Source organism: Caretta caretta, chromosome 6 (genome assembly GCF_965140235.1).
Source record: "Caretta caretta isolate rCarCar2 chromosome 6, rCarCar1.hap1, whole genome shotgun sequence".
NCBI classification, from domain to species: Eukaryota; Metazoa; Chordata; order Testudines; family Cheloniidae; genus Caretta; species Caretta caretta.
In genome coordinates, this window is record NC_134211.1 from 108350018 (window position 1) to 108377871 (window position 27854).

At 44.7% G+C, this 27854-nt stretch overlaps 1 long non-coding RNA gene across 1 annotated transcript; it reads left to right on the forward strand.

Moving 5' to 3' along the window:
- Nucleotides 1-645: 645 nt before the first annotated feature.
- LOC125638636 (uncharacterized) lies at nt 646-25833 on the forward strand. The gene is made up of 3 exons (XR_007357269.2): nt 646-2482; nt 25127-25160; nt 25793-25833. It is a non-coding gene; the product is annotated as an uncharacterized LOC125638636 (long non-coding RNA).
- The last annotated feature ends 2021 nt before the right edge of the window (nt 25834-27854 follow it).

The window sequence follows — 27854 nt, forward strand, 5'->3', positions numbered from 1 at the left end:
TATGTTAAAGTGCACTGGAAGGGTCTATGCCAACCAGTCATATGCATCCGACGAAGTGGGTATTCACCCACGAAAGCTTATGCTCCAATACGTCTGTTAGTCTATAAGGTGCCACAGGACTCTTTGCCGCTTTAACCAATCACAGTGTGCTTTAGAAATCACACCCATGTAGAGTGCATTACTGCAGTGTGTGGACAAGCCCTTAGTCATGTTTGAAAATGAGATTTAGGGTCCTAGAAATGTTACCCTTTTTCTATGTCCTATCTGTTTCCCTATCTTACTGGGGTTTTGTGTGGATAAACAGATTAACAAGGTGCGCAGATACCATGGTAAGTGGGGCATTTAAGTACTAAGACAGATAGAAAATGGTACTATTGTGTACACTACAGCCATCTGGTAGTGATCACTGAAAAGGAAAGTGTTTTCTATACAATTGTTGTCTACTGTCATTAGTAATGTACTAGAGTGTAAATATCCTCAATTCCTAGTATAACTGTATGAATTTCTCAGTTTCACCTGGACCTGCAGACTGCTGTTCATAACAAACATACACCTGTTTACATGTAATACTTGTTATATATAATCTTTCTTTCATTTAACAGAAGAACCCTTCGCCCATGAAACCTGCTCTGTCGATGTATTTCCTGTGCTCTGAAGCTCTAGAAGGTAAGGTTCCCATTTGTTGGTGCACAGGGGGAAGAATGGCCAAGTTGCTGTTTCATCTGTATAAAGCTATTTACCTGGAATTCCAGGTGTACAGAAACTCCAAAGGGGAAGGAGCTCTCTGCCATCTGTTGATGAACGGGAGGGAAGTATGGCTACAGAAAGCTTCCTTTGAATAAGAATTCCTCCAGTGACACTTGAGGAGTCACCATAAAGATACACAGCTCAGAACTGGTTGGGTAGTAGAATTGAACTGAAAGAAGGGGAAAGGGCTCCTATCTTGTGTAATAGAAGGAAGGGAGCCTGGAGCACGGGTCTGGTGCAAGGCCTGATGCCTGAACCAAAGTCAGCAAGAACCATGCTATGAATTAAAATATGACCCTGTCATAAAACAGATGCTTGCTTATAATTCACTGTCCGGTACATGAACGTGGCAAAAACACAGCTAGCGTTGCAAAAACATAGGCAGTCCTAAGAAGTACTAGGTACTGAATATTAATATAAATAGATTCCAGAAGGCTAGTATAGGGGTGACACTCTGTACCTCAAAATAGCACCCTGGAACCCCCATGTTCACCACTGTGATATGAGTATGGTATGTTTTGTACAAAATATGCCCTGTGAGGTATAATTTGAGAAGTCATGAGTAAGGCTGCAATTTAGTCACGGCAATCACGGATTCCATGACTTTACTGGACCTCCGTGACTTCTAGGGCTTCAGGAGGCGGAGGCAGAGGCAGGACTGTATGCTGCTGCACTGCAGCTGAGGCTGGAACCAAGAGAACCCTGCAGCCCCTGCCCGGCGACTTCTGCCGGGGCTGTGCACCCCAGTTGTGTGGTGTCCAGGGCTTGGGGAGTGCAGGGCTGCAGCAGGGGCTGTGCGCCCTAGCCCCGCGGTCCCGGGCTTGGCGGGGGCTTCAGTTGGGGCTGCATTCCGCCAGGGGCTGTGCACCCCACTCACGGCTTCCCAGGGCCATGCGACCCCTCCCCCCCACACGTCTGGGGCTGCAGTGGGGCTGTGCACCCTTGTCTCGTAGCTGTGGTCAGATCCAGGGTGAGGTTGTGCGCCCCAGGGTGGCCTCTGTTGCTGGAGCCAGGGCTGTGCCCCCCCCCCCCCCACCATGGCGGCGGGCTCGGCTTGTCAGTCCCTCCCCATGGGACTCCATTCCCCCCTCCTTACCTAATCCTGCCCCCACCCCCCACCCCCCCGGTTATTTTTAGTAAAGTCAAGGACAGGGTACGGGCTCCATGAATTTTTGTTTATTTCCTGTGACCTGTCTGTGACTTTTACTAAAAATAACAGTGACTAAATCTTAGCGTTAGTCATGATCTGTTGAGCATTACTATCCTGTTGAATTATGTGTTACCATTGTATCTGAAATTATGAAGTTTTGCTATGGGTGTGTTACTGAAATATGTTGAGTCTGGGAGACGCCCATAGCTGGCCTTTCAATGGCAACAAAGCCAACGCCCTCAAGACAGATTTACAACAGAACTAGCTGGCCATCTGTTGATGGCCCATTAAGGAGAATCCATTCTCCCAGTGGGACCTTCCTGATGCACATAGACAATGGGGATTGCTTAACCCAGTGACTCAACAGGGGACATAGAACATGTGATCCCTGACTTGTTTAAACAATATCTTTCCATGCACATGGATTGGGATGTATAAATTGGAGTCTGTGACATCAGCCTTGGCCTCTCTCCTCCCTCACCTACTCTGAAGGCAACAAGAATGTTTGGAAGAAAAGACGTTGAACTGAGGAGATTCCAGGCTGATCAAAGAATTTAGCCCTTACCACCTGCAACATCCAGTGGGGTGAGAAAAGATGTTCGATTCAAATCTTCCTTAGTCTGATAAAGTTTAAAATTTAGACTGTGATTTTATTTTTATTTCTTATGCAACCAACTTTGACCTCCAACACTTATAATCACTTAAAATCTATCTTTCTGTAGTTAATAAACGTATTTTAATGTTTTATCCTTACCAGTGAGTTTGTCTAAAGTGCATGGGGAATCTGCTCAGATTATAAAGGCTGGTGCATGTCCACTATCCTTTGATGAAGTGGCAAACTAATTAATGAGCATGCATTGTTCAAAAGAAGGTCTTGAGCAGTGTAAGATGGTACATTTCTGGGGTGCAAGGCTTGGAGCTAGGGGTATTTGCTGGTGTCTCTCTTATGTATAGTTCCTCAGTGGCTTACAGAGTATTCATGCCAATTAGCTGGGTGTGTCTCTGCATGCTCTTGGCTGAGAGATCACAGCACCAGGAGGGGTTTGCTGCTTGTCACTAGCATGACATTGTAAGGGACAGCCCAGGGAGGAGAGTTAAGGGAGCACAGCGGTCCCACAGTTCCAGGTTTTCCCCGGGGGTATGTCACAACAGGTAAACCCCAACATAAAGTTGTGGCATAAACACAACTCTGGGAGATGGTACAAGAACACTCCAACCCCGAGGAAGACAAGGATGGGAGGACAGGATGATGGATAGAGATGTTTTTGTTGGATCCATCAGGTACAAGGTGTAGGGTTGGTAGTTAACAATGTCAGAAATGTAATACATAACTTGTTTGTGTCAATAAATAAAAAAGAAATCAGAAGAGGGGTACCTTTCTCCAGCCGAGGAGACAGCAAAGAGTCCTGGTACCATTGTAACAAGCATACATGTGTGAGCTTACCTGTAGACAAGGAGCCAGCGAGCTAGTACCACAATTCATTGACAATAAACCTGGCCAAGCGCCTTCGCCACTGATCTGTGTTGTGGTCTTTCTGGGTAGTACTGTCACTAGCTGCTAGGCCTAGCTGCACAGAGCTGGGACAGCACACAGAGAGAAAACACACGCACACCAGCTGACAACACCTTGTAGCAAGAAATGCATCTCTAGTAGCAAAAACTGTGGAAAGATCCTGTATGCGTTTCCTCTTTCTCTTCCCCTCCCCCTCCCCCCCCCTCGAGATTCTGTGCCATTAGGTGGATTCTTCAAGGGGAGGTGAGGCAGGAATAGCTCTGACACAGACTGAGCGATGGCTCCTCAGCGGGGTGCAGGGCTGAAGCCAGGGAGGACAGCAACAGAGCTGAGTGAACGGCGATGAGACCCCCTCCTACCCAGCTTCTAAATAAAGCTGAATTCACCATAGCTAGTTTAGTTGGTGGAGCTGAGGATAGGAACAGGCAGCACTTCCCAAAGGACTGGAGACAGGCTTGCTTGAATGCACCTGAGAACGCTGGGAGTACACTACCCACTGGCATCAAACCATGAGTAGGGTTTAGCAGATGGGGAAGAGGGAAGTGATGTGATAAAGGGACATGTGCCTAGTATAGGATGTTCACTCTGGCAGGTGCTGATCTCAGGTAATGGACTACTGCCAAAGTTACTGTGGGGCAGTGTTTTTGTCTCCTTCATATAGATAGTGCTGCCGTGTTTTCTCAAACTGATCCTGTTTCTTTTTCCCCCTAAAAGTTTTCCTTGTTTCATACACACACACACTGCTTGCGGGAGGGGAAGTATGCCTGTTAAGAGAGCCCCGGGAAAGTATTTAGGGAACCCAGAAATTCTGGGTGTGGACATGAGCCAGTGATGTTTGTTTTAAGATGGACCCTGGGTATTTGAAGCTGGCCTTGAGTCTCTTGTGGGGGTGGGGTATAAAATAGCATGGAAAAAAGGTGAAAGGTGATTGGTAGAAAGAGTGACATTGTAGTGAAACCGGTTTAGTCTGTAGCCTTAAAACAAGCAGCGCCATATATGGGTATAGTCTGTCATGCTGAAACAAAACCTAACCCTATCCTGTGTTAATATTGGTTCAAAGCTGATTCATCTCTGAATTATGGCTGGGGAAAGCCTTTCTTCAAACCCCCAGTGCAGATGCAGTTATACGATTTAAAAGGGCCTATGCTGGTATATCTTTTTCCCTTTCCCATGCACTCCCTCTGTTTGGTGAAGCGTAAGGGTGCAGTGGAGTGCGAGTCAAAAGGGATGTGCTAATTCTTATATCTCTCAGGTTCTTTATAGTTATCTCAGCTGAAGGAATAGCACTTGTTGAACATGTTCATCTCCATTCTGCTAAACCAGATCAAACATAATCTATAACAAACTGGGACTAGCGTGTAGATAGGAAGTAGTAGCTTTCTCTGGCTTGGAATGAGGACAAGCCAGGTAAGAATTGAAGTGGAAGGAGTTAGTGCCAGCCTGGGAAGTTTCTGTGGTTCCCAGCCCTTCCTGTAGGTGGAGCAGTAACAGTAATACCACCTGATGGGAGGGAGGGGTGGAAAGTGTCCTTTCTTAAAGATCCTGTTCCCTCAACAGGTTTCAGAGTAACAGCCGTGTTAGTCTGTATTCGCAAAAAGAAAAGGAGTACTTGTGGCACCTTAGAGACTAACCAATTTATTTGAGCATGAGCTTTCGTGAGCTACAGCTCACTTCATCGGATGCATGCAGTGGAAACTGCAGCAGACTTTATTTATACACAGAGAATATGAAAAAATACCTCCCCCCACCCCACTGTCGGACAGTGGGGTGGGAGGAGGTATTTTTTCATATTCTCTGTGTATAAATAAAGTCTGCTGCAGTTTCCACTTCATCGGATGCATGCAGTGGAAACTGCAGCAGACTTTATTTATACACAGAGAATATGAAAAAATACTTCCTCCCACCCCACTGTCTGACAGTGGGGTGGGAGGAGGTATTTTTTCATATTCTCTGTGTATAAATAAAGTCTGCTGCAGTTTCCACTGCATGCATCCGATGAAGTGAGCTGTAGCTCACGAAAGCTCATGCTCAAATAAATTGGTTAGTCTCTAAGGTGCCACAAGTACTCCTTTTCTTTTTGTTCCCTCAACAGTTATGCCTTCCTTCTCGGGAAGAGGGGAAGAAAGAGCTTCCTTGTTGCTGACTAAGGAAGGGGGAAATCGAAGAGGAGATCCAGTTACAACCAGGGAAATTATTGAACTTCTCTTCACATTTTGAACCACTTGTTAAACCTGGGCCCAGTTCCAAATACCCATGAACAATGGAAAAGTCTGATATAGACCTGGCTCTTATCAGCAACCACCACCAAACTTTGGTTTAAAATTGGACTTTGTGGTTCAATTCCTCTCCAGTCTGGATGAATGTCACAGAAAGCTCTTAAGTCAGTTCCAAGGAAATATTTTAAATTTTGCCAGGTTGGGATTTAAATTCCATTAACCACAGAAAGCAACGTGGGGCTTGAGGAGCAAATGATCTTTCATTGCTTGGCTAATGACCTAAAACAGGATGAGACAATACATAATTTACATTGGTAGAATAATTGGGACTAAACATTAGAACAGTATAAAAGAAAAATGTACAAGTTGAGGGCCTTTTGCTCAGCTGCTCTGTGGAAACTCTCATTGTCTTACCCCATAGATTCTTTTCTTCTCCAAGTGAATCACTGAGCATCTTTAAGGAACCTCATTGTGTGAGTTTATACCCATTTTCCTAGGTTTTCTAGCCTCTGTTGTATTTGTCACCCCTCTCAGCTTCATACCATTGGCCAATGCCCGGAAGATATGTCTGCACAGCATTTTGGAGTGAATGCGACTGAGCCTTCTGCCCGGGGCCAACAGTCTCAGGCTAGCAGGGCTTGGGCTAGTGCTTTGAAAACAGCTGTATAGACAGTGCTTTGAAATTGCTGCTTGGTGTGGAGCCCTGGCTCTGAAGCCCACCCACCTCCAGCCCAAGCTGCAACTTCTAAGTCCTGTCTGTGCAGCTATTTTTAGAGCACTAGCTGTAAACGTGGGCTCGGCAGCTTGCTTCTGCTCACCCCAAAATGCTGTGTAGACATACTTTTACTGTATTAGGTTTTATAGGTTAGAGCAGCCAATGCACTGCCCAGTGAGACAGTACAGGTCTCTTTTGTCCATTGATTTGGTGACCCTAAATAGCCTCTGTGTGTTCACTGAAACCAATGGGACAATAAGATCGAAGTACCATATGACAAATATTGAAATTAGAAATGTTGAAATGCCTTGATAAGGCCAGGGTTTAAGAACCTGATGCTGCTTCACACAGCAAACTCCAGTGGAGGGCACGTCTCACTGAAACAGATTTTGTTTACAATCTTCATCCACAAGGACAGGGAAGCAATGTTACAGCCTTTGCTAAGAGGTTAATCCCTACAGAGGCAGCGTCATGCCCTTTAAATACATACTCCCTCCGTACTTTACCAATTGCCACGTTTGCAATGGAGAACTTCTGTAATGTCAGACAGGATTTCTATACATCCTGGTCTTTATGTAGTGTGAATGCAATCACTGATATTTGGCCTCCGTGGTCAGACAGAGACCCTATTTATCTGGCACCCACTTATCCCCAAATCCCAGTGATCTGTAATTGGACAATGCCCACAGAAATACGTCCTTCATGCTGAAATGTCTGTCCCTCCTTTATCTGACACTGTCTGTCTGAATAAATTCCAGGTCCCCTGTCATATTCAATATATGGGCCCAGTCTATCCCATCTGCTGTGTGACTTTAGATGGCAAACTCTTTGGGAACGGGATTGTAGAGTGCTGAGCATGTCTTTGGTGCTAAATAAAAAGTTTATAATTCAACAGATTTTCACAAGTGACTAGTAGTTTTGAGTGTCCAACTGGAAACGCCTTAAAGGGACCTGCTTTTCAGAAAGTGCTGTGCCACCCACCCTCTGAAAATCAGGTCCTTTCAATGTGTTTAAAGTTGGACACCCAAAAATTTTAGGCACTTTGGCCACAGTTTTCCAAAGCAAAGGTTTGGGATTCGTGAGACGTGGATTTTATTCCCAGTTCTGCCTCAGACTTCCTGTGTGACCTTAAGTGCTTACAATTTTGTTGCCCCAAGTGCCTTCTAGGCACAGTGACTGTAAGAGTCCTTTCCAGCCACACAGGAGTGGGTGAGACTTGAAAGATGTTTTTAAGAAGTTCAAAATACTCCAATTTGAAAGACATTAATCTTCAATTCTGTACATGTGGTTATATTCCTTTAAGCATCTGTTTTTCTTGTTAATGTACAATAGAATTCCAGTTGTTTTAATGTGCTAATTGCTATGGGAATTGAGTGCAATTCCCAGGGTTTTTTAATATCTTATAATTACATTCAAACTTTTAAAATGGAGAACAAACATATCTTAAGAAAATGATATAGAAAATGGTAATAAAATAAAATTTCAATCAAAAGCCTTGCCTTAAAGCCATGTGAGGAAAATTCCAACCTTCTTCTTTTGTATTAAAACATGATGTATCTTGCAAGTCTCTATTTTTAAAAGCAGTGTGACTTTGACTCTATGCAAAGATTGCACAATTCAGGGAGGATATTCTTGGGCAAACAGATCACGGGTATAAAATTTGTTATCACACCAACAGGTTTTGTTACATGAAAAAGGATATTTTAGGAGAGCAAAAGTAAAGTGTCTATAGATAACTAACATTTGATAGCCAAAGCTGTGATTTCTGAGGCTAAAAGTCAGAGAAACACCTTACAGAAAGGGAGTGGCTTAGTACTTTCGTAGAAGGTATTTTGTGAATAAAGCCATCTGGGCTGTAAAATACTACAGTAAATTTGAGAGCATTTAGGTTTGATTCCTACAACATGTACACCAATGAATGGGGAACAACTATAGTAGAGAGAGAGAGCATGGGGTCTGGTGAAAGGCCTAAGGCCTGAACCAATCAGCAAAAGCCAGGCTATGAGCAAAAGTCACACCCTGTCCTAAAGCAGCTGCTTGCTTACAAGTTCACTGTCCAGTACGTAAACTTGGCAAAATCATGGTGAATTTTGCTAAAACACAGGCACTCCTAAGAAGTACTAGGTATTGGGTATTCATGTGAACACATTCCAGAAGGCTATTGCAGGTCCACCCCAACATAAAGTTATGGCATAAATACAATCATGGAAGATGGCACAGGAACACACTGACCCCAAATAAGACAAGGGTAGGAGGACATGATGATGACTGGAGATGTTTTGTTCGAACCAACAGATACAAGGGATAGGGTCGGTAACTACATCAGGAACGTAATCCATCACTTGTTTGTATAAAAGAGGAATCATAGGATTTGTCACTTGTCCAGCCATGGGGGCATCAGAAAGCTCTGCTGTGGACTGAGCTGAGTCCATTGTCACAAGCAAATGTATTAGTGTACCTTTAGAGTCTAGGGGCACTAGTACCGTGCTTCATCGGCAATAAACCTAGCCGAGCGCCTTTGCCACCAAACTGAGTCTGTGGTCTTTCTGGATAGTACTGTTGAGGTCTGCTAGGCCAGCTATCTGAGCAGAGCAGGGACAGCACATGGAGAGAACACGCACATGCATGCCAACTGACAACAATCACAATCTTTTTTACGCAGGTCCCATTCCTTTCCTTTCTGTCCTTCTTCCTGTCCCTTCAACTTCTCTTTCTTTTCCATTGTCACTAAATATAGAATTCTACCAATGGCACAAAGGACATTTTAAGTTGAAGATAGCATTATATTTTATTCTGTGCTCTAAGCAGTGGTTCTTAACCTTTACTGCAGCCTGCACCCCTTTGGTTCTCAAAATATGTTCTCTCACCCCTTATCAAAAATCGTTGAAGTAGATCAGTTCTTTAAACCTAGATATATTTTTGTTTGTATATTACAGTAATCGTTAAAAATGTATAATGTTAATAAATACATAGGTTTGATGAAACAAAGTAGTTGTACTTACGTGCCTGTGCTTAATTTGTGTTTTCGATGATTTACCTTCTAAAAAAATCTGGCATGGCTCGCACCCCCAGAAAGGGCATCTCGCACCCCCAGGGGGTGCATGCACCCCAGGTTAAGAACCACTGCTCTAAAGGTTCTTATCCCACCCTCATCACAGTAGTATCTGAGCAACTTCCAGTAGTTCAATAAGGGTAAGTGACTAACATTAGTCACATGGGGCTTGTGCTTTCTCTCTTCTCTCTAGGGAAGGAGAGAAATTCCAATTCATATTCAATTGTCTTACCTTGGTTTTTGTTTAATATAACTGTACCTTGCACACTGCTTGTACTCTCTAGGCTGGTGATCTCTGTACATTCCTGAGAACTGGTAGGCAAACTCATTGGCTAGAGAGGTAGACTAAAGTTCTCAACCACCATCTAGTCAAAATCCTGTCTTCAAGCCTGTCTCTATTGTCACCTCTTCATTTTATGGCCAGGCCCCTGTGGCTGGTTCATGCCTCTGCCAGTGCGGTGGTCTAAAAGTAGAATACAGGCTCTTATACAGAGGGAGAGTTTTAAAATTAGGTTGTTCCCCTCTCACTTATGTATGGGCCCATTTTTTAGTCATTGCATTTTGGTAGGAGGATATTAATTTAACATAGATCCCCTCGTGTGGGAGTCCATTCCACTTGTTCCTCATTCTCTGTAAAATAAAACCTTCTTAAACGCTTTTGTAGAAAGCCCCTCTTTAGGTAAGCTCAGAATAATGCCAGTGCTTAGAAATGTTTCCTTCTCCTGAAAGCATTTGTGAAAGGCTGCCTCTAAGTGCCTTTGCCACAATCTTTCCCATATGATAATGAGCAAACTCTTGGAGAACAATGCTTTATAATTTCAGAGATGGGTTTCCTTCCAAATTTTCAGATGCTATGCTTGTCCCAGAGCCACAGGATTGGTGCTATGCCTTCAGTTCTGGAACAATCTTCTGTGCGCCAGGATCTGACTCTTCCTTCAGGTTAGGCCATGCAGCCTCAGTTCCTCCTTAGACTGACTCTCTGGGGCTTCATCACTCCTGCTTCACACCATAAACTCTGCTTAGCAAGTCCAACTGAGAGAGACTCCTGGTAGAGACTTGTACACTCTTCAGAGATCAACGCACCTCACTCAGTATTTGCAGGGACACTCAAGCAGTGTTTTCAAAACAGTCAGGTTTATTGATCAACTGGAGCATAGCATAGTCCTGAGGTTAGCATAAAGAAATAAAGATTAAAACATAATCAATTCGGGTCAGCCCGGAGAAGTTCACCAGCCAAGCTGTAGTGAACTCTATTTTCAGGCTCTGTCTCTCTCTCTCTGACTTCCTTCCTAGTCAGTTCGCAGGTGAGAGAGCCCAAACTTCTTCCACAGCCCACGTTTATCCCCCCACCTCACACCACCCAGTCCTTTGCTCTCGAGCTGGAGGTCTCTGCTCAGATTCCCTGCTAAGAGGCAGGTAAATCCTTCACCCTCTGGGTCTTTAGTTGCTAGGTGTCAGTGTCCTGGTGATTGCTTTTTCCCTTGTCTTCTCGGATTTTCCATATGGGTGTGCCTTGGCCAGCTTATTAACGACTCTATTCATTCCACCCATACAGTGTGGTGACGCACACTCCTAGGTCTCTTGGCCTGCTCTGAGAGCAAACGTAATCCTTCCCTCTGCCCCCCTCCCTCCTGGGTAGCAATGCAAAGCATGGGGGAAACTGAGCCACACATAAGATTAATAAAAAATTACAAAAAATTCCCACTTTATCTCAAAGCTTCAAGGGGATCTCAAGTTGATGGTTGTTGACACATCAACAGTTAAGGTGGGAAGATAGGATAGTCATCAGAATTATCTGATTTCAGGCATGAGCTCAGGAGATTTTTCAGTGGGCAGAGCAGGTGCACAGAATCATTTGAGTTTGAGCATGATACAGGAGGAGACAGAAAGTTATTGGAGTGACTGGAAGGGGAAAGCAAGGGGGTGAAAGCATTAAAAGAACATCTTTGCTACGTGCTAATGGAGCTGCTGCTTCTTTAGCTCAGCTCGTATAAAAAGCCTGTTTTTGGAGCTGAACATCCTGGATTCTATCCTGGTTGCTCACCTGGGGGCGAGGGCACTATATTTACATCCTGAAAGGCAGATCCAGTATGTATCCTCACCAGATGGAGAAACTGAGCCACAAGGATGACGATCTTGGCCAGAGGGAGTCAGTGTCAAAGCAGAATGTGGGAATTCTTGCCTCCCAAATCCTGTGCTCAGATCACTAGACCAGGCATACGCTTCCCACCGAGTGGTAAAATGTGTACTAGAAATGCTGGAAAACTGCCCAATTATTGTACTGTCAGATAACTGTCCTGACAGTCCTTCCCTGCAGGGCAGCCATCACTCCCTTTCAAAGTGTCAGTAATATAAAATCAAGACTCCTTAGAAAGAGTTAATTGAGGTGCTCCAGCATCCATTTCCCCTCTGTTTTTTAAATTTCAGTACAATAGATGCTGAGATTAAAAATGGTAGCAGGATTTAAAGGAGTAGTTTGAAATAAACCATGCAAATGACATCATCAAGGCATTTTCATATTTTTTAAAATACCTTTTCTTTTTGTTTCTCTGTAATACTCTGTATCACCTTCCACCTGAAGATCTGAAAGTGTTTCACAAACATTATTGGCTGCTGCAAGAATGAATCTAAGTTCACCCCCATTTTAACAGGTGGGCAATTGAGGCACACAGAGGTTAAGTGACTTACTCTAAGTTACCCAAGAAGACTGTGCTGGAGCTAGGAACAGATCCCCTCATCTCTTGAAACATTCTATCACCATCCTTCCTCCCTTTGGGAGTGTGAGATCGGTGGCATAACATCAGGATAAAACATAAGAGCGCAGTCAGCTTTTTCTTTCTTTCTTGGCTTTGTTGTTTGTCCTGGCATACAGGCTCATAGGTTTGTCATTGTAGGGCTGGATTGTCAATATCTGGGCTCCTACCTTATTATATTTGTTTGTTTTTATTACTTAATTAAAGGAGAAATTAAGCCTTTTGTTTTGAAAAACCATTGCATGGACTTAGTAAAGAGATTCCACCCCCAGCCCATCCATCCAGCTGCAAGCCAAGTTTTAGGCCTTGCCCAGGCCCACCGACAGCAATTCTGGGCCCCAGGGCAGAACAGGCAAAGGGGCTTCCACAGGCCTGCCCGGCTGCCTTTGCTGTCGCCGGTACCACCCCGTGTGCACCTAGGAGTCCTGTGGCCTGCCTGGGCAATTTAAAAGGGCATGGGGCTCCTGGCCACCACCGCCATTACCACAGCAGCGGAGGTGGTGGCAGCTGGGGGCCCCCTTTTAAATCGCTGGGCCCTGGGCAATTATCCGCTTCCCACCCCCCTGTTGGTGGCCTGGCCTTGCCAACTTGACGGCATCGCTGTAACTCTCACTTGTTCTGCATCTTGCAAACAGCATAATGACCTACTACTGGGCACGTTGTCTGGTATGTCTCTTCAATCAAGGAACTGCCAAAATAAAGTAGACAGAAATTAAACTGGTCTGTGTATGCATCTGATTTTATCAAGCACAAAGGCCATAGAAAACTGGGCAAGTTTTCCCAGTGAAGCTGGCCTTGAAGCCCCAGCAGATAAGGCAGAGAGAGATCAGAGACTAAAACGTGCATGATGTTCTTTCTCTTTGCAGAGCGAATAATGGTGCTGGTATAGTGTCCTGGGAGTGGGGTTCTTCTTTCCTGGAAGAGCCTGGTGCACTCAAGTGCCTCTGACACATCTACATAATCCTGCCCATCCTCCAGCTGCTCTAGTGTCAGTTTATTCTCACCCCTATCCCCTTTGCTCTATATGCTCTTCCTAATCTTCTCACCTTACTGCTGTCTTTGGCCTCTGATACTGCATGGTGTGCTGCACCCACACTGCTCACACTGTTGCAATTAGTGCAGCGGTCTATTCTTCAGATCCAAGGCAGAATTGGGGCCTGTGTCTCTTTTTCCCACTGCTGGCTTTGTAAATTCTATCATCTTTCCCCTTCTGCCTGAAGCAGTCTCCCTGCCCAGTCTTCATCCGCCAAGCAAACTCCTTGCCTTCTCCTTAAAACCCTCCTCTTCCAAGCAAAAGACTTTTAAAAAAATTGACTGATGGTATTTACTGTAAGATGAGTTGTTGTTTCTAGTGAAATAATCTCCCTAGAGCAGGCTCAGCACATAAATTCCATGTGTCAGATTTCACTGAACAGATTTTTCACAAATCAGTAGAAAGCATAGGTACCGACTCTGTGGGTGCTCCGGGACTGGAGCACCCACAGAAAAAAAAATAGTGGGTGCTCAGCACCCACTGGCAGCCCCGTGGATCAGCTACCCCTACCCCCAGCGCCTCCCGCCGATCAGCTCCTCCCCTTCACTCCCAGCATTGCCCACCTGACACAATCAGCTGTTCAGTGGCATGCAGGAGGCACTGTGTGTGTGTGTGTGGGGGGGGGTGGAATGGGATGAGAAGAGGTGGGGCAGGGGTGGGAAGAGGGAGTATGGAGGTTTGGGGGAATGGGTGGAGTGCGAGTGAGGCCTAAGGATATCCAGCACACCTGGGGAAATCACAAAGTCAGCGCCTCTGGTAGAAAGGCAGGATTAACATCAGAACTGAAGGTATTTGAGCATTACAGCTATTCATTGCATAGACTTGAGCTGCTCCAGTCCTCTGCTAGAATCATAAGTAACAATCGTATCTATCCTTAGTACATAGTCTTTGCATACCATGTATGGAATGAAGTTATTAAAGTTTGATCAACTGCAGGACAAACTTGAAAATCTTCCCACAATTTTGAAACTTCTGTGTTTGTTTATTTTATAGTGTAGGGCAGGGAGGGGCTGGATTTCTGAAATGTTTCTAATGGGATGATGCCTGGGGCTCATAAATATTTGAAGCCCCAAAGAACAGAGAATATGACCAAGAAGACTGTGAGTGTGCGAGAAGGAGCTCAGGTCTTACAATGAATCCATGCTTCAGACATTTTTATGATGACCCCTGGGAGAGGCTGAGTCATTGGATCATGACCTCTTTCTCCTTTGGGGCCTATTTATATTGGGTATCTCTGGCAGTATAGCTACACTGTATCCATTTGATTTAGTTAGTGTTACTGAAATCTGGTGGGATGATTCACACAACTGGAATGTTAAAAGCAATCGTTATAACCTATTTAGAAAGGCTCAAGTGGAAAAGGAGCAGGGGGACTGGCACTCTGTCAAAAATGGCATTACCTGTTTCCAGGTCATCAGTAACTCTGAAGAAAATGATCTTGAATGCTTATGGATCAATGTGCTAAGATAAGGTACAAGATGGGGTACTAGTTGGTGTGTGCTATAACCCACAAAATCACACTAGGAAACAGGATGATCAGCTCCTTATGCACTTATCTACAATGTGTGGGGTGGGGAAAAACAGTATGTGATCATGGAGGACTTCAATTTGAGTGATATATCCTGTGGAGGTTTCATGTGGCCAATACTAAAACATACTTGGAATTTCTAAACATAACAGATGACAATTTTCTAACTCAAAACATTTTGCAGCCAACACAGGGGATTTCTTTATTACAGCTTGTCTTGACAGATGAAGAGGAACTGATCATAGAACTAAAAATTAATGGTAGCTTAGGTACAGATCTGACTTGTTCGCATTTATTATGTGCAAGCAGAATAAAGTCCAGAGCAGTCATATCTATCTATCTATCACAAAGCAAAAACAAATATGAGCCAAATCAGCGGGAGGAAGAATTTAAACAGAAAAATGTGAATGATAATTGGTTTCAGAGGGACAGCCGTGTTAGTCTGTATTCGCAAAAAGAAAAGGAGTACTTGTGGCACCTTAGAGACTAACCAATTTATTTGAGCATGAGCTTTCGTGAGCTACAGCTCACTTCATCAGATGTTTACCGTGGAGATGTTCTGGTTTAACTTGGATTTAAACCTGGAGAGTGGTCAGTTTAGATGAGCTATTACCAGCAGGAGAGTGAGTTTGTGTGTGTATGGGGGTGGGGGGGATGTGAGAAAACCTTGATCTATGCAGGAAATAGCCCGACTTGATTATGTAAAGAGTTGTCACTTTGGATGGGCTAGCACCAGCAGGAGAGTGAATTTGTGTGGGGGGGTGGAGGGTGAGAAAACCTGGATTTGTGCTGGAAATGGCCCACCTGTTGATCACTTTAGATAAGCTATTACCAGCAGGACAGTGGGGTGGGAGGAGGTATTGTTTCATGATTTCTGTGTGTATATAAAGTCTGCTGCAGTTTCCACGGTAAACATCTGATGAAGTGAGCTGTAGCTCACGAAAGCTCATGCTCAAATAAATTGGTTAGTCTCTAAGGTGCCACAAGTACTCCTTTTCTTTTTAATGATAATTGGGAATCATTAAGAACATCATACTACATGCCCAAAAGTCACAGTTGAGGAAGAAGGCCGTGCTGGTTAAAAACCTGACTGGTTTAGAGGGGAAGTGAAGGCAGCTGTAAAAATAAATAAATAAATAAAAATAAATAATATGTAACAATTGGAAGAAAGGGGAAGTTAATAGTAATGAATATAAATCAGAAGTTAGGAATTATAGAAAATTGAAAAGTGAAGCCAATGGATACAAGGAGAACTGTATGTCCAGCAGACTAAAAGACAATATGGAAAAGTTTTTTAAAATATATTAGGAACGAAAAGAATCCTGACAGTGATATTGGTCCATTAGATAGAAATTGTATAATTCTTATTAATAATTCAGAAAAGGCAGAAGTGTTTAATAAATATTTCTCTACCATATTTGGGAAAAACAGATTATATAGTCCCACCATATGGTGATGATAACGTGCTTTCCATTCCACTAGTATCTCTGGGCCCTGGTCTACACTAGGACTGTAGGTTGAATTTAGCAGCGTTAAATTGATGTAAACCTGCACTCGTCCACACGATGAAGCCCTTTATTTCGACTTAAAGGGCTCTTAAAATCGATTTCCTTACTCCACCCCTGACAAGTGGATTAGCGCTTAAATCGGCCTTGCCAGGTCAAATTTGGGGTACTATGGACACAATTCGACCTCCAGGAGCTATCCCAGAGTGCTCCATTGTGGACAGCACTCTCAACATCTGGACAGCACTCTCAACTCAGATGCACGATTGTTTGCCGTTGCTCTGAAGCAGGAAGGGGCGACCGACAACACGGCTTACAGGGTTGGCTTACAGGGAGTTAAAATCAACAAAGGGGGTGGCTTTACATCAAGGAGTATTTCAGGCAGGACTTCATGGAGGGTTCCAATAAGAAATGGTGCACCTAAGTTATTGTTCTTATTGGAACAAGGAGATTAGTCTGGCCTCTGATTGATACATGGCTAGATTTACCTCGCTGCACCTTCTCTGTGAGTGACTGCAGTGTGACCTAGAGGAACGAGTCCCCTAGAAGGGGGGGAGGGAGGGTTTGCAAATGAGTACAAAACAGATCTGGTCTATTTCTTGTTTTGATACACTCCATCTATCTTTTACATCTTTGGCTGGCAGCAGACGGTGCAGAAGGACTGCATGCCATCCACATCTCATGGCTGCTCGGCAGAAGATGGTACAGTAGGACTGCTAGCAATCCGTATCACCAGCCTGCTCACCATAAGATGGTTCAATAGGACTGACTGCAGGACTAAAGAGAATGATCTGATCAAGTCACTCCAAATTTAGTCCTTGCGCCCATGTCTGCCCAGGCGCTCCTGATCGACCTCACAGAGGCGACCAGGAGCACCTCGGACATGACGATGACGGCTACCAGTCCTATTGCACCGTCTGCTGCCACAAGGCAATGGGTTGCTGCTGGTGTGTAGCAATGCAGTACCGCGTCTGCCGGCACCCAGGAGACATATGGTGACAGTGAGCTGAGCGGGCTCCATGCTTGCCTTGGTATGGCGTCTGCACAGGTAACTCAGGAAGAAAGGCGCGAAACGATTGTCTGCCCTTGCTTTCACGGAGGGAGGGAGGGAACGGGGGCCTGACGATATGTACCCAGAACCACCCGCGACAATGTTTTAGCCCCATCAGGCATTGGGATCTCAACCCAGAATTCCAATGGGCAGCGGAGACTGCGGGAAGTGTGGGATAGCTACCCACAGTGCAACACTCCGGAAGTCAACTCTAGCCTCGGTACTGTGGAAGCACTCCGCCAAGTTAATGCACTTAATGCACTTAGAGCATTTTCTGTGGGGGGACACACACTCGAATATATAAAACCGATTTCTAAAAAAACAACTTCTATAAATTCAACCTAATTTCATAGTGTAGACATATCCTAGGGGACGTTAAACAGAAGCAATTAAAGTTACACATTTTTAAATCAGCAGGTCCAGATAAATTACATCCAAGAGTTTTACAAGAGCTGGCTGAGGAGCTTGTGGACTATTAATGTTGACTTTCAATAAGTCTCGGTCCACTGTGGAAGTTCAAGAAGATTGGAAAAAAGCTAATATTGTGCCAATATTTAAAAAGGGTAAACGGGATGACCCAGGTGATTATAGGCCTGTCAGTCTGACATCGATCCCGGGCAAGATAATGGAGTGGCTGATACGGGACTCAATTAATAAAGAATTAAAAGGAGAGTGATGTAAATTATGGAAATCAACATGGGTTTTTGGAAAATGGATCTTGTCAAACTAATAGGATATCTTTTTTTTTGATGAGATTACAAATCTGGCTGATAAAGGGAATAGTGTTGACACAATATACTTACACTTCTGTAAGGCATTTGACTTGTACTGCACGAGATTTTGATCAAAAAACTAGAATGATCTAAAATTAACATGGCACACATTAAATGGATTATAAACTGGCTAAGTGATAGGACTCAAAATGTAACTGTAAATGGGGAATCTCCAGTGGGGTCATGCAGGGAGTGGTTCTTGGCCCTATACTATTTAACATTTTTATCAATGACCTGGAAGAAAACATAAAATCATCACTAATAAAGTTTGCAGATGACCCCAAAACTGGGGGAGGGGTAAATAAGGAAAAGGACAGGTCACTGATACAGAGAGATCTGGATTGCTTGGTAAACTGGGTGCAAGCAAATAATATGTGTTTTAATATTGCTAAATGTAAAGGTATACACCTAGGAAAAAATAATGTGTGCCATATTTACAGGACGGGAGACTCTATCCTGGGAAGCAGTGACTTTGAAAAAGATATGGGAGTCATGCTGGATAATCAGCTGAACATGAGCTCGCAGTGTGACTCTGCAAACAAAAGAGCTAATGTGATCCTGTGATGCATAAACAGGGGACGCTCCAGTGGGAGTAGACAGGTTTTTTATCTCTGTATTTGGCACTGGTATGACCACTGCTGTAACACTGTGTCCAGTTCTAGTGTCCACAATTCAAGAAGTATCTACAGGGGGAACAAATATTGTATAATGGGCTCTTCAATGTAGCAGAGAAAAGTATAACTTGATCCAATGGCTGGAAGTTGAAGCTAGACAAATTCAGACTGGAAATAAGGTGTAAATTTTTAACAGTGAGAGTAATTAACCACTGGAACACTTTCCCAAGGGTCGTGATGGATTCTCCATCACTGACAATTTTTAAATCGAGACTGGATGTTCGTCAAGTGATGTCCCCATGGGTGCTCCCCTGTAGGTGCGGCAGCACCCCCGTGCCTGTGATCAGAGATCTTTAGCAGCAGTGCCTCTCGGACCACACATGTGCACCTCCCGCATCGCAAGCCGTGAACGGGACATACGTATATAGCATTGTGTGGTACAGCCAGACCCCAGTTCCTTCTCTGCTGCCTTTGGTCTGAGGTACAATCTGCAGCAGAGCCCACTTCTTTTTGACTAGATAGTGCCTTACCTGTCAGTTTTAGTTTAGTTAGTACTTCCTTCTTTTTCTTTCCTCTATGTTAAAAAAATGTTTTCACTTTACCCTACTCATTACTTCATAGGTTAATTTTCATTTCCCCCCTTCCTGCCGACCCGACCGGCAAGCTTTTTCCTTGCCCTTTTGCCCGGATTAAGAGGTGTGTCTCTTGCTAACTCACCTTCCCGGTAACAGATGGCTACCCACAATATATTCGCTGTCTGACAGAAGGACAAAAATGTTCCAACTGCCACGACTTGACTGCCAGAGTTAGAAAAGACTGGGACATTCTCTTCATGGAGAAATAACTGCATCCAGCATTGGACCAGGGTTCAGACTATCCCCATATGCAATTTTCCTGCTTTGATGAGAAGAAATGAGCTCCCTCATCACTCCCTGAGGCACTGCCCGCTAGAACACCATTCCCTGCAAGGTCAGTCACCTAGACATCATTGGACAGGGGACATAGCTTCAGGGCCTGTCCAAATACCTCTAGTCCTGAAACAAAACAACAGTCTAAAGACCCTAACCGGGCAGACCTACAGCCCTTGGCACCGTCTGTCAGCTCTGGAGACCAAGACAGACCAACTTTGGGCACTAACTGTTGGCACTTATGAAGCCGTCGGCACTGGGCAAGTCTCCAGCTCCACCTGCTGGCTGCTTAAGAGACTGTATCTCTTCCTCCGCACTGATTCATGCATGAATGCGGATGATGTTGCTACCTCCTCCTCAGGAGTTCAGATGCCCTAAAAAGCTACTTGTATCTGACGTGCCTGAGTCACCACTGCTCAAACACGACCTCTACCACTTCCACCCTCCTCTCTGGGCTCATGACATTCTTTCCTTTTCTCTTTGAGGACCACAACTCCTTTCCCCAGTGACAAGGAGGAAGAAGAGGAGGAGGAGTGCTCCATCACACCCTCTTGTTTGAGACAGGCACAAATGACTTTCTCTACATGTCCTTACTATTCACAATCCACTCCTGGACCAGAACCCTGGTAGGGACCACTGTGGATGCAACCCCGAACATTCCACTCCCTCCACATTGGCCATATTGGTTCCCCTGGTCCATGTACAGAGCCCAGTTCAGGAAGCCTCCCCTGGAGCAAAGCCATTGACTTACACCTTTGCCTTCTCCACCAATTTCTCTTCCACCAGAGACCAAGCATCCCCTAGTAACAGATGAAGAGGAAGAAAAGGAAGAGGAAGCTCCACTACATTTCTCATCTTCTTCCCTTGATGAGGCTCTCATGCCTTTGTCTCCTACTGCTGCTGATGATTTCAAGCATTTTCAAGAATTATTTCGCAGGATTGCAGACTCCCTCCAGATTCCTTTGGAGGAAGTGCAAAATCAGCAACATAAACTGCTCAATATCCTGCCCACATCCTCCTCCACAATAGCCGTCCCAATTAATGATGCCCTTCTTGATCCCACTAAACTGCTTGGCAGACCCCGACATCCATCCCTCCGACCTGCAAATGGGCAGACAAAAAATATGATGTCCCCACAAAGGATATGGTTATTCGGTTACACAGGTGATGTCTGCAAGTGGGGCTACGTATAATATATGTCCCTCACAGACACAGCCTGCACAAACACTTATCCATGCCCAAGAAGTTCAAGGACTCACTACTGTGGTGGACACAGCCCAAGAATGTCTGTGTAAGGATTCCTTTCCATCAACCAGCACCCGCCGACCATGATTCCAACAACCTTATTCGGTTGGGGAGCACACCTTCACACTCATACAGTGCAGGGCAGATGGTCCTTAGTTGAACCCACCCTACACATCAACCTTCTAGAGCTATGAGCTGTCCTCATTTTCTCTCACTGATCTCACATTGCACCATCAGAGTCATGACGGATTGACAATTCATCTGCATGTTTTATATCAACAGGCAAGGAGGAGTGAAGTCCCACTTTTTTTGGATGCACTGAAATTATGGAACTGGTGTATCCAACACGACATCACCATCTCAGCCACATACGTCCCTGGACACTGGGGAACAACACTGAAGGCTCACTGAACAGGAGATTCTTCCATGCTCATGAGTGGGAACTGGATATGCAAATCCTTCAGTTTATCTTCAACCACTGGGGATTCCTCACCATAGATCTTTTTGCCACACTGCAAAACGCCCACTGCCCTCAATTTGCTCCCAGGTGGGACTGGGACATGGATCTCTGGGAGACGCATTCCTCATCACATGGGATGCGCCACTGCTCTATGCCTTCCCTCCCTTTCCCCTTCTGTTTCAAGTGCTCCACAAGAAACAGGAGCACTGAGCCCTTGTCATCCTTATAGCTCGGACATGGCCATGACACATCTGGTATACTTACCTCCTTCACATGATGAGATGCCCTCCGATCTCTTGCCATCTGAGTCCGTGACTCCTTTCACAGGCTGTGGGTTGCATCTTCCATCCCAATCCACAACTGCTCCACCTGAAAGCCTGGCTCCTTCATGATTCTGGGATTCGGAAATAATCTGTTTGGAAGCAGTTAAACAGGTACTCTTGAATAGCAGACGCGACACTACTAGACACACTAACTTCCAAAAATGGACTAGATTCCCATGCTGGTGCGTCTCCCATCATGTCGATGCAACAAGTGCTCCATTACCACCTATCCTGGACTTTATTTTAAACCTTAAACAACTGGGATTATCCACTAGCTCCATCTGTATGCATTTGGCTGCCATCACAACCGTCACTGCCACATAGACAGCCACTTTGTCTTCACACACCCACTCAAGAAAAGTTTCCTGAAGTGTCTTCAAAATCTTTACCCTCACATACAAGATCCAACCCTGGCCTGGGACCCTGGCCTTGTCTTACGCTCTCTTACTAGGCCTGTGTTTGAAACAATGGCAATGTGCTCCTACTTCACTTATCTATGAAAACAGCATTTCTTGTTGCTATTACCTGTGTCTGATGGACTGGTGAAATTGGAGCACTTATGACATGCCCCCCCATATACACTTTTCTATAAAGACCAAGTTATGTTATGTCCTCACCCCAAATTTTTTACCCAAGATACCATCTGCTTTCCCTCTTAATCAATCTATCCACCTGACTTGCTTCTTTCCAAAGCCTCATAGCAACCAACAGGAGGCAGCGCTGCACACCATTAGCTTTCTACCTGGACAAAAAGAGAACTGAACCTTTCCGAAAATTGCCACGCTTATTCCTTTTAATGGCCAAAAGATCCAAGGGTGCAGCCATCTCTAAGCAACGCCTTTCCAAGTGGATCTTGCAGTGTATACATCTATCCTATCAACTACACAATTGACAATCTCCTCCTGGAACTAAAGCACATTCCACTTGCCACTTCCATTGCTTTTCTCAATAATGTCCCAACTGCTGACATTTGCAAAGCGGCCACATGGGCATGAGTAGGCACTTTTCCCCATCACTATGCCATCGCTCACACCGCCGCCACAGATACTGTCCTAGGGCATGCTGTCCTATCATCTGCAGGAAATGCTGCTCCAAAGCCCCAGCCTTCCTATTAGGGGCACTGCTTCCTAGTCACCTGCAGTCGAGCACTCAGAGGCCATCATTCGAAGAAGAAAAGAAGGTTACTCACCGTGTGCAGTAACTGAGGTTCTTCTAGATGTGTGTCCCTATGGGTGCTCTAGTACCTGTCCTAGAATCATAGAATCATAGAATATCAGGGTTGGAAGGGACCCCTGAAGCTCATCTAGTCCAACCCCCTGCTCGAAGCAGGACCAATTCCCAGTTAAATCATCCCAGCCAGGGCTTTGTCAAGCCTGATCTTAAAAACCTCTAAGGAAGGAGATTCTACCACCTCCCTAGGTAACGCATTCCAGTGTTTCACCACCCTCTTAGTGAAATAGTTTTTCCTAATATCCAATCTAAACCTCCCCCACTGCAACTTGAGACCATTACTCCTCGTTCTGTCATCTGCTACCATTGAGAACAGTCTAGAGCCATCCTCTTTGGAACCCCCTTTCAGGTAGTTGAAAGCAGCTATCAAATCCCCCCTCATTCTTCTCTTCTGCAGGCTAAACAATCCCAGCTCCCTCAGCCTCTCCTCATAACTCATGTGTTCCAGACCCCTAATCATTTTTGTTGCCCTTCGCTGGACTCTCTCCAATTTATCCACATCCTTCTTGTAGTGTGGGGCCCAAAACTGGACACAGTACTCCAGATGAGGCCTCACCAATGTCGAATAGAGGGGAACGATCACGTCCCTCGATCTGCTCGCTATGCCCCTACTTATACAAGTCCTCCTCCACTGTGCTTCGGAACTGAAACATAAGCTCAGCAGCAGGAAGAAACTGGGCGGGGGTGGGAGGGGCGGTCAGGCTGCCCAGCACTAAAAATATATGTCCCGCTCACGACGTGAGATGAGGGAGGTGTGCATGTGAAGTCTGATGGCCACTGTTGCTGCTGATCTCCGATTCCAGGTGCACGGGTGCTGCCGCACCAACAGTGGAGCACCCGTAGAGAAACACATCTTGAGGAACCTCGGTTACTGACAGGGTGAGTAACCATCTCTTTTCTAAAAGCTCTGCTCTTGGGATTAAATTTGGGAAGTTCTACGGCCTGTGTTATACCAGAGGTCAGACTAGACGATCCTAATCAGAGGCGATGTGTGTGGGGGGGCATGCAGGGTCATGTGCCCCTCGATTGGCCTGCTGGAGGTGGGGAAGGAGAGGAGGTCTGTTCTTCTCTCCCTGCACCTCTCCCTCCTCACGTTCAGCCGCTCTCCCTGGCAGCCGGGCAGGGAGCAGGATGGAGCCATTTCTGCCTGAGAGAGCCTGGCTGGGAGGCAGCGGTGGCCCGCACCCTGCCAGGGCTCTGCTGCTGGGGACAGGGGTTGAGCGAGCCAGAGCCCCCTGTCACCCACCTGGCATGCTCAGCCCCTGTCCCTGGCAACCGAGGGCAGGGTGGGGGGGGGGCAGTTACATGTCCAGTATGGGGAGGCACCAGTCATCTATGCTCCTAATGGTCCGTTCTGGCCTTAGAATCTATGATTCAAGAATAAGCTGCAATGTTGCAGCTCCAGTTTACACCAGTTCAGTGTGTATACACTTGGAGTTTGCACCAGCATAGATGCTTTGGTATAGCTATGCCAGTACAAATATCTGCAGTCTGTCCTGCAGAAAGAGCTTCTTCTTGGGTAGCCATTCCCAGCACTAGTTGACATTTTTCAAACCCTAAAGTAATTTTCTCTAAAAATGGCTTTTTTTCTTAACTGGATTTTTTTTTGGGGGGTGGAAAATTGTCAACCTTATAAAAATGTTCTTTTCTCATGATATTTGTTTTCTCAAAATGGTGAGTGAAAACCACTATCAGAATGGTTTTCAAAATTCTTTCATTTGTCATAGCCCTAGTTTCAATCACCATTTTAATAAACATTTTGATGAAAATGATTGCAAAAAATTCATGACAAAATAGGCCCATTTTTCACCCTGTGAGATGAGAACAGCTTCAACATTTTTCTTTGCCAGAGGACGTTGTGAAGGTCAAGACTATAATAGGGTTCAAAAAAGAACTAGATAAATTCATGGAGGATAGGTCCATCAATGCTATTAGCCAGGATCAGCAGGGATGGTGTCCCTAGCCTGTTTGCCAGAAGCTGGGAATGAGCGACAGGATGGATCACCTGATAATTACCTGTTCTGTTCATTCCCTCTGGGGCACCTGGCACTGGCTACTGTCGGAAGACAGGATACTGGGCTAGATGGACCATTGGTCTGACCCAGTATAGCCATTTTATGTTCTTCTGTTTTCCTGAGAGGGAGAAATCACATTTTGACCATCTCTATTCACAGTTAATAAAGGTAAAAATCCTTGATTAGGCTTGTACAATTCAAGGGTGACATATTTGTTAGATCTAATATTGATGACTTGATATCTGAGAGTCAAAAAATTTCATTAGATAATATTCTCTCTCTTTGCTATTTCTAGGTGCTGATACTGCTTTCAAAATGGTGGCAGGGAGGTAAGTGACAGCTCTTTGATAGCAGGAATAGAGTGAATTTTTTCACTTGCCCCAGGCAGCTGCTTATGAAAGAATGATGGAAGGAATGCAAATGAAGACACCCTTTACCATACTTGGAAATGTTTGATTAATCACATGGACTGTGGGTGAAGCCCTGTTAATAAATCATGTAGTGTTACTAAATATAAAAAGGGATGGCTACTGAATAACTCAGCACATGTGTAGCAGTTACATTGCTACTTCCCTAGGTAATATTTTACTTTTCTCTTTGCGTTCATGCTGTATTATATTGTGGAGTAAAAGTTCTCTTCTCGTTGGAAAATAATGGCCCATCTGACAAAAAATGTAAATTTGATATAAATCTTTTGAATAATCTTCAGTTCCCATCCACTCCCCACTTTCTGTAACCTATGATGCTACAAGGGGACATTGATAAGTATGTTTATCCAAACTATGTTCTTTGAAGTGAATTTGGTGCTTGTGAAAAGGATGAGAGCCATAGAACTGGGGACTAAAGCTCTCAGCTTACCAGTGAAACAGGTATGCCAGAAGGAGGGGCAGTGCAATTATCCCCTCAGGTGGGTCTGCCAATGGGTTGCCAATAGTCCCTTATTTTTTTCATTTCTGTACAGCAAGATCAGGAGTTGCTGAGTGCTGCAAAAAGCATCAGGAAATACCCCTGGAAGATGTAGGTGAGTAATGCTTATTATTATTATTATTTATTGATAATAATGATAATAATAATACTGGGAGGAGAAGTGGGGTAGGGATGCTAAGAAAATAGTCACTTATTTTTGAAATACAGTGTTGGCAACCCTATGTGACCTGGTGCAATCTTTGTTAGAAATGTGTGATTCAGGCCTTGATTCAACAAAGCGCATAAATACATGTGCAGTCCTGTTGGCACAGCACATGCTTAAGTACTTCGCAGGATCAGGACTTAGGTTTCCATGATCATTCAAGAGGAAATCCAGCCCGCTCCTCCACAGGTATGGATGCCACCTGGGCCTCAGAACTGGTGCAGTTCTACTGTGCAAAACAGGAGGCTGTATTTGGGGATGTATCACATGAGCTGACCCCTCTCCCTCTTTGGTTTCCCCTTTCCCCTCCTGTAGTCTGAGGTCAGTCTTCCATGTATAGCACAGAACAGTCACCATCCATTCACAGGCTGTTACTTTTCCACTTCCAACTAACCTTATTGAACTGTTTACATTGACAATGTTTAGTGTTGGCTTCTCTTATCTCATTGAACTTTGCTAGCTATGGGTAAATTTTCAGAGATTAGCTCCCTTGGCCCCACAGTGTCTGGGCATGGAAAAATTACTGGCACCAGCATGCATCTTTATTAAAGCCACTCCTCCGTCTCCCCCCAAATTAAAATAATTGGAAAACAAACCAACCCAAACCCCAGAAAATATTCAAAGTGTCAAAAATGATAAACAATTAACTGACGGTAAAATTCAGTTTGCATTTTCTAGTTCAGAAAGGGCACTGGACCAAAGCTCCACTGTTTTGCCTGATTAAGCAGCTGATATCAGTGTTGTTACCTTTGATACAGTCTATTTGATCAGCCAAAATAGTCCAGGTTTGATTTGGGTTATGTTTGTTGGTTTGGAGGACTAGATGACTCGGGATCAGAAATGAGATACAAAATTAACCACCTCTAAGTCATAAACATCAATGTTGTCCAGGTAGGAAATGACTGGCAGTTTCTGTTACCTGCTGGCTCAGGGGCCTATCTGAAAAGAGCTGATGGTCTCAGTCCAGTTCCTACTGGACAGGTGTGCCTGTCGCAGTATAACCTACCAGCATTGCACCTGAGCTGACCCTTTACGCAGAACGGCAAAGGAATGGAGGATGGGTAACCAATTCCCTAGAGTTCTAGAAATGGATCCTCTACAATATGCTTTTGCAGTAAGAAGACATCCCCCCACTAAAACCTCCACTGACTGCTCATTTAAAATTCCTATGGTATGACTTGGGTTGCTTCCCATAGGGAATTCCTTTGATGGACATGCACAATTGGTCCCGCAGAAGCTGCTCCGGTTAGGTTGTTTGTGGTCAAACATTGTGTAATGGATCTCTTAGCTTGCTAGCCTAAATTCAGGCATAAATTTTACATATGGAAATGTCAATGCACCAGTCTCTCTGGATAGACCAGTCATACGGGATGTTATTTGGGAAGCAGAGAACAGACAAAACAGGCATCTTTGGTGGAGATGTTGAGTGTACTTAGCTGAAGGCCAACAGGGAATGAGATCACAGCACAGTTTGCATTGTGGTCCTAGTCTAGGTGAAAAGGTGTTCTAATTGAAATGCCTTAAGCTTCAATGCACTTGCAATGCCCCGTGCTTATATATGATAGGACATTTTACAAGCACTAGTTACAAGCTTGTTGCAACCCTTGTGCTAAGGAGCCAAATTTATCTCTAATGTAACTCAACTGACTTTTGATGAATTATGCTTGGGATGAGGTTGACCCAAGTTCCTTAGCTCAGATCCACCCAAACCAATGCAAATTTAATCTGTTTCTCCCCAACGTGGTCTGGAATCTGCAAGTGTTCTAGCTGCATCCACTGATCCTCTAAACCCCATCCCGTGATCTGCAGATTCATAGATTATAAATCCAGAAGAGACCACTGTAATCATCTAGTTTGACCTGCATAATACAGGCCATAGAACTTCTCTGAATTA